We start from the raw sequence: 8,608 nt of genomic DNA on the forward strand, positions 1-8,608 counted from the left end.
TTACCCAAGATTTATCTGCAAGACACACAATAATTAAAAATGCCAGAATGGCATTTCCCAGTGGGGAAATGATAGTCTCTTCAATACATGGTGTTGGGAAAACAGAATATCTGCATGCAAAAGAATATAATTGGATCCTTATCCCACCCCAAAAAAGGGCAACTCAAATGAATTAAAGATTTACACATAAAATCCAAACTGTATAATCTCTAGAAGACATGGGAAAAGAGCACTCTGGGCTTTGTCTGGGCAATATTTTTTATATGACCCCCAAAAGCATAGGCAAAAAAAGCAAAACCAGACAACTTGTATTAAATCAAACTAAGAAGTTTCTACACAAGAGAAGCAACCACCAACAGAAGAGACAATGCTATGTATTACTTTTCTTGTAGCTGTGATGAAATACCTGACAAGAAACAATGGAGGAAGGGTTATTTGGCTCACGGTTAGAGGGGATACAGTCATTGAGATGAGGGAGTTGTGATGGCAGGAGTGTCAGGCAGCTGGTCACAGTGCATCCTCAGTCAGGAAGCAGAGAGATGAATGCTGGTGCTCCATTCACTTCTCCTTTTTATTTAGTTTAGGAACCTAGTTCATGTGATGGGCCACACACATTCAAAGTGGATCTTCCCTCCTCAGTGTGTTTTCTCTAGAAGTGTGTTGACACGGTGATTCTAAGTCTTGTCACATTGATAATCAAGATCAACACAGTATGGAATAGAAGAAAATATGTATTTATTTTATATTTTAATTATTATTTTTTACGTGTATGAGTGTATTCCCTGTATGTAAGTACACTTGTGTCATACAATGCCCACAGAGGTCAGAAGAGGGTGTCAGATCACCTGGAACTGGAGTTATGGACAGTTGCTAGCCATTGTGTGGGTGCTGGGAACCAAACCTAGGTCCTATGCAAGAGTAGAGAATGCTCTTAACCACTGAGCTATCTCTCCAGCCCCTAGAAGAAAATATTTACAAACTACCTCCTCTGATAATGGATGAGTATCTAAAATACATTAGGTGTTCAAGCAAATTAAAGCAAGAAAACAAATGACCAGATTTTTAAATGGGTAAAAGACTGAAATAGGCATTTCTCAAAAGAATGCATATAAATAGCCAACAGGCATATGAAAGATTGTTCATTATCACTAATTGTCAGGAAAATGCAAATCAAAACTATAATCAGATATGGTCTCATGGAGAAATGTAGATCAGTGGTAGCGTGCTTGCCTGGCAGGTGCAAGGCTCTGTGTTCTAGCCTCGGTACTGCAAAAGAGAAGATATTTAGCTGGATATGTTGGTGCAACCTGCAATCCTAGCACTTGGGAGGATGAAGCAGAAGGATTGTAAGTTTGAGGACAGCTTGGGCTATATGGTGAAAAACTGTCTTTAAAAAAGAAAAAAAAAGGGGGGGGGCTGGAGAGATGGCTCAGTGGTTAAGAGCAGTGACAACTCTTGCAGAGGACCTGGGTTTGATTCCCAGCACCTACATGGTGGTTAACAACTGTTCGAAACTCCAGTTCCATGGGATCTGATGCCCTCTTCTGACCTCTGTGAGCATTGCACAACATGGATGCACTTATGTTCATGAAGGCGACATACTCATACACATAAAAGAAAAATAATAAAAAATAAAATATTTAAAAAATCACCTCACACCTGTTAAATAGTTACTATAAATTTTTTAAAAAAGGTCGTGTGTGGTTATGCAAGCCTTTGATTCCAGCACTCAGGAGGCAGAGGCAGGTGGATCTCTGTGAGTTCAAGACCATTCTGGTCCACATCCAGCCTCTCTTTTGGGTATATGTGTAAAGAAAGTGAAACGAGTATGTTGAAGAAGTATGCACTTCTGTGTTCATTGCAGCAATACATATGCATATATATTATCATGGACTATGGTTAATGTTGTTGGAGCCATTATTAGGTAGAGTTCAGTGTAGAGCTCTTGCCTGGAATATGAGAGACCCTGGATTTCACACACACACACACACACACACACACACACACACACACACACACAGAGAGAGAGAGAGAGAGAGAGAGAGAGAGAGAGAGAGATGCATATATATGCATGCCATGTGTGGGGTTGCCCATGGAGGTCAGAAGAGCATGTCAGATTCCCTGGACCTGGAGTTACAGGAGGTTGTGAGCTGTCCAACATGGGTGCTGGGAACCAACCTGGGTCCTCTGGAAGAGTAACAAACACTTAAGACAGTGACTGATTTTGTTTCATTTTACTTTATTTTTAAATTACCATATAGTATTTTTACCCACAACACAACTATGCAGTGATCAAATCAGGGTAATTATCATCTCCATCTCCTGAAATATATCATTTCTAGGTATTAGGGAACACTCAAGCCCCTCTTTAATTGTTTTATGGAGTTTGAGGGGAAGATTTTTCTTTTTTGAGACAAGGTTTCACAGTGTAGCCTAGACTGACCTCAAATTGCAGCAATCCTTCTGCAGTGCTGAGATTGCAGGCATGAACCGCCATACTGCATCTCTAATTATTTTGAATTAATTGTTGGAGACTCTGGACATCTGAAATAGTATACCATGTATTTCCTAGGAACAAGAACATTTTATTTTAAAACCATGGTACCATTACAACCTCAAAGAAGGCTCATGTTGTCACAGCACAACCATCTAACAGACACAGCTTATTTTCAAATTTCCCCACTGTCTTGAAAAGGCCCACTGTTAGGATGTTATAGTTCATGTTATATAGTAATGAAATTAAGAAGGCCTTTCTCCTAAATATTTTGAAGGTCAAATCCAATTGCTTGGTATAATTGGTAGGAATGTTAAAACACTAAAAGCATTTCACTGAAATGGAATGCACTGTCTTCTAGCTCTAAGAGGATAAGGAGAGGGAAAAATGCTAATGGCTTTCAAGCTTTTCAGTTTTTTCCAAAGCTGTTCTTAAATGACACTCATTGAGCTTTCCTGCTATCATTTTACATTTGTCCTAAATTTTACAGAAAGAGGGAATTTCAAATAAGGGAAAATTTTAACTAAACAAAATTTTGACAAAGTTGCATTCATGTTTTTAAAAAGTTGAACTTCTGCACATTTGAAAGTCCTTATGGTGTTCCAACACCTACTTCCCTCTCTCATCTGGCTTTGTTTTTCAGTGTCTTCTGTGAACAGTCAACATTGCTGTCTGTGAAAACTCACCTCCTGATAGCTCATTGTTGAACATGGCAATAAACTGCGGTGCTGTGAGCCCAGGGCTGTATCTGTCCTGCAAGATTTCGTTCAAGGACAAAAACAAAATGTTCTTAATAGGAAATCATATCAAGCAGATAAATATTAGAGGTTAATATTGTGAGGTTTTTATTGGGGGTGGTCTAAAATATATTTTAATTTGCATGCAGGAGTCCACCAGAAACCTTTATTTGTGAATAGAAGCAAATGAGAAAATAAATTAAAAGGCTTTCAAAAAAAATCTTGTTTCCTTAAAGATTATTAACATAAAATGACTAGGTTTATTTTAAAGCTATAAGTGGATGAATATCAGAAAGATAAAATAACATGTCTATATACACATATAATATGCTAATCAGCTGCGTCTTCATACATCTAACCAATGCTGTTCAAAGCATAGTCCACCAGATAGTACTGGGGTTAAGTGTGTAGCTAGGCCCTGGCTTCAGTCTTCAGGGAGAGAGAGACAGAGAGAGAGAGAGAGAGAGAGAGAGAGAGAGAGAGAGAGAGAGAGAGAGAGAGAGAGAGAATTATTTACCAGGATACATGGAAATAAGAAATTGACCGTAAGATCAGGTTTTAAAGCAATATGTCAACATCATTTTATATGTGCTGAACCTAAGAATAGAGAACTTGGCCTGAATCTTTCACTTCTTTTCATTTCATTTTTCTGGTACTGCACTTTTGTTTCTTTTTACAGAGCATGTGTTCATCATAGATTGGAAAAAGGAAAAAAAAAGTCTTTACCTCAGACAGTTTAAAAAACACTGTCCTGAAGATGGTATTTGGCAGCAGCATAGAGTGCAAGTGTGTATGTGCGCACGTGCATGTGTGAATGCACATTAAAAGAAAGAGGGAGGATGCAGAAAATCACAACAACAAATGCAGTATCACTTGGGAAGGAGTTGGAGCTATTTTTAGTTGTCAACGGCTGTGTGTATTTTAAGTATTGTTTTTGCTAACTCTCAGTATCATGTGAACAAGTTTACAAACCAGAAAATGGGTTAGCGGGTCTTCTACCATTATGTGAAACCATGTTTAAGGAAATAAGTGGAATGACCACAGATGTGTGGACTCATGCACTTGAACCTTGTTTTCTGCAGAATATCTTCCCTTTGGTTTGTTTTCTTCTGTTTGCTCATTTTTCCCTTCCAGGGTCCATACCATCACGAATGGCACCAATGTTACTGCTCAGAGGTAAAGATTCACATTTGCCAGCTTACTTCCTAGCCTTTTACCAGGGTTTGTGTGAGTCACTGGCCTCTCTCCCACCAGCTCCCTGTGGATCCATGTCTTCATGGAGCTCCCAGGCCGTCTCTACTTCGTATCTCTCTGATTCTCCTCCTTCTCCTCCCCCACATAAGGTAGTCCCTGAAACACCATTTTTCTCTCCAAGCTTTCCTTTCAAATACCTCATACCATTCAGAATCATCTACTAGGTGATGTCAATGCTTAGATATATTTGGTGTGATTTAAAATTGCATGCCGGGGCTGGAGAGATGGCTTAGCGGTTAAGAGGACTTGGCTGCTCCTACAGAGGACCTAGGTTTGAATCCCAGCATCCACATGGCAGCTGACAACCATCCATAACTCCAGCTCCAGGGGATCCTGCACCCTCTTCTGGGTGTATGTAAGTGCTCCACCTGTGTGCAACACCCATACAGAGGTCAGAAGAGGGCGTCGAGTCTCCTGGAACTGGAGTTACAGACAGTTGATAGCTGCCAAGAGGGTGATGGGAACTAAACCTAGGTTCTCTGCAATAGCAGGCAGTGCTCTTAACCACTGAGCATCTATCCAGTCCCTAGAGTCTATATCCTTGCAGAAGAAGAAAACCTACTTTCCTAGAACAGTAATTCTACATCCAGTAGCCATCAGCTATTTAATCAAATACTTGTCTTAACATTAAATAAAAATTTAAAAATTGGTTTCTTGATTAAATTAGTCAGATTGTAATGGGCTAGTTGCTATCACATTAGTATAGAAATAGACTTTTACTACTGCAGAAAATTCTGTCAGACAGCATTGTTCTAGTATTCCCATAATACCTATGTAGCTTTCTTTACAGAAGAGAGTCAACAAATAATTATTTACCAAACAATATCAGACACATGGTATTATTAACATGATTACTATTACTAATGAAGCAGGAGAATATGGCAGCTATTGAGATCCATAAATGAGGTCCATTTGTACAAAACTGAAAAATTAGTGTATGACAAGAACAAGCTGGCAAAGATGAAGGCTGGACTCCCATCCCCACCTCAGGTCAACTAAATCCAACAAGTGGTGTAGGCACAGAGGTACCCCAGAGTGAAGGTAATACTACAACACACATTGGCATGTGGAATTTAATATAATGAGATGATATTGCTTCTTAATATATGAAGCTGTGTGTAGGACTACTTACAGCAGAGCATGTACAAAGAGGCCTACACTATGAAAATAGCCCAGAAAATCTGTGCTTTGTGACATAAAACCCCAACTCTGTATATTAGAGCTGCTAAACTTCCTTTATCATTCCATATGGTCATGCACCTCCTCCTTGGCTCTTACAATCTTTCCACCCCCTCTTCCACAATGGTCTCTGAGCCCTGAGTGGGTGGAGTTTAATATGAGTCTTGTCCAAGGACCCACACTCTGCAGACTCTTGTTCTCTACACTTTAGCCATTTGTGCCCTTTTGTGTTCAAGGCTTCCTATTGGGTGAAGGAGCTTCATTGATGAGAGTTGAGAGATGCATTAGTATTTCCTCTACCCTTTGTTCCGCAATATCCTATGAGCCTTAGGTGTAGAGGTTGCTTTGTGGATATGTCACTTAGGCTTGGGAAATTCACAGATAATTTCTGTATGTGACCAGTTGTGGAACTCTAATAATCTCTGTCTGTTGCAAAAGAAGTTTCTTTGATGAGTGGTAACTGGGATACTTGACTGTAAATATAAGGATTCATATTTTGCACATAGTAAAAAATTATATTTGTCTAGGGATATGACAGCCTTGGGGTTTTCTCTAAGATCTATGACCCCTCCAGCCATGTGTATTTGGCTATGTTTCCAGTATCACACCTGAGTTTCCTCCCATTGAGTGGGCTTTAAGTCCAATTAGGTAGCTATTGATTACCCCCAAGATAAAAGTGCCACTACTGTCCCAATATAGTTTGCTGAGCCAGTCATTGATATGGTTATTAGGCCTTGAACCTGGGGCTGGGCCACTGACTGATGTTCTCCCTTAGTAGCTTGTGTAGTGCTCTCCAAAATTATGAGAGCTAGCCTTCAAGGGAAGTAGCTTCCAGGTAGGTCAGGTCCAGCTCCACTGCTCCAAATCCTGTGTCGGAAGTATGCCCCATCTTCAGCAATAGGGTCTTACCTTTAAGGTCTAGGAGGCAATCAAGGACTGTTACAATAACCTGTGTAACTGTGTCTTTCCTTAAAAAACTGTCTCTGTGGGGGCTGGTGAGATGGCTTAGCAGTTGGGAGCACTGCTTGCTCTTGCAGAGGATCCGGGTTCAATTTCTGGCACCCACATGGTGGCTAATAACCATCCATAGTGCCAATGCCCTCTCTTCTGACCTCCGTGGGCATTGCATGACACATGCAGGTAATACACTCATACATATAAAATAAAAATAAAAAATAAGACAACAACAACAACAAAATCTGTCTCTACTTCTTCTGCAAGTGTGAATCCCTGCTCAATTCATTGTTCCAGGACTCAAGGACCTAGAACCCCCCTGAGGGTGCCTTCTAAACTTTGACACCCATCAATAGCACCAAAATCAATAGAAATTTTATTTATAAAGTATCACATCTTAAAAAGCGTTTAAAAGGGTTAGGCCAGGTGTGTGATGCATGCCTTTAATCCCAGCACTCCAGAGGCAGAGGCAGATGGATCTCTCAGATCTCTGTGAGATGGAGGTCAGCTCATTCTACATAGTAGTTCCAGGCCAGCTGGGGCTACAGGGAGACCCTGTCTCAATAAACAAACAAACAAATAAACAAAAACAAAAACAAATAAACAAAAATGTTAAAGGGTTGAAGTGGACAGAGATAGACACTGAGACACTGAGAAACTTTATTAAAAGATAGGAAAGATTGGGGCAGGAGACATGGCTCAGTGGTTAAGAGCACTGGCTGTTCTTGCAGAGGACTTGGGCACTGCATGAGACAGATACACTTACATGCATGCAGGCAATACACTCACATACATAAAGTAAAAAAAAATACATAAAAACTGAAAAATAAAAATAAGAAAGTATTTGCCAATCTATTCGCACCTTGTTGCATGTATGAGATTCTTAGGAAAACAAAGTGAGAGCTCTATAAATTACCAAGTTTTTGACAATAATTATTATCGTTGTTAATAATTCCAACAACACGAATAACAATTTGTTGGTGATTTGAGTGTTTGAGGTGACCACGGGTGTTGTGTCGTGTCCCCCCCCAACCCGTGTTTTGTCCAGAGGTTGTACACTCAGTTCCTACAGGGCTGCTGACCACACAGAAACCATTCAAAATCATCGCTGCAGTTTGCAGATCCCCACCAAAGCTTGACACCCTTCCTTAACTCGCTAGACTTGCTGACTCTCTAGACTTGCTGATAGGAATCCTTTCCTGTCTGGTGATAGCTCACTCAGGTTTTGATCCCATCTCTAAGGAGAAAAGTTCCATTGCCCACACAGGCCTCCTAGTCTCTGCAGAGCCAGAGTTTCTGGCCCTGAGGTTAGACAGTGGCTGCTCTCCTGCTCTGACACCTGATGGATATCAACTGCCTTCTCTTCATTCCTTTGTCATTTAAATTTCAGTGATCACACTATAGCAACTTCTGAGAGGCCAAAGGGTTTTGCTCAAGAGAGTGCAAAAAGTCTACAGATAGACTCCCTGAGCTCTGCCTGAGCTCATCAAAACAGATAATCCTTACAGAAACGTTACCATTTCATAAAAGATTGAATGAAAACATAAAGAATGTCTTTCAGAGTGAGAGCATAATCAACACAGAAGAACTCTCGGGGTTAAAGAGACATTAAAACGATTTTAGACCAAGGAGGAGTAAATTCCTACGGAGACATGGTTATCGTAACCCTGCTTGGGAACTTCCTGTGTACGATGTCTCAGCAGGAAATAAATAGTACATTCCAACTGGGTAACTGGAGAGGAAGTATTTGTAAAATTGTACATGTTTTGTGAAGAGTAATAAAAAACAGTGCCTTACTTGGAGACAGGCACTATCAGGCATCCTTCCTCTATCCAGCTGGTGTCTGAAGGGTCCTTGGAAGGAAGCAATGCCTAGGACTGAGAGGCTGGAAATCTGGAGTTACCTGATAGGAGCTACGACCCTCAGTAGAGGAACAAACACATTTCCTGGCAATATGGCATAGAATCAGGAAAATATGTATATTCTTACT

This window comes from Nannospalax galili, unplaced genomic scaffold, assembly GCF_000622305.1.
Source record: "Nannospalax galili isolate Female #2095 unplaced genomic scaffold, S.galili_v1.0 scaffold720, whole genome shotgun sequence".
Taxonomy (NCBI): domain Eukaryota; kingdom Metazoa; phylum Chordata; class Mammalia; order Rodentia; family Spalacidae; genus Nannospalax; species Nannospalax galili.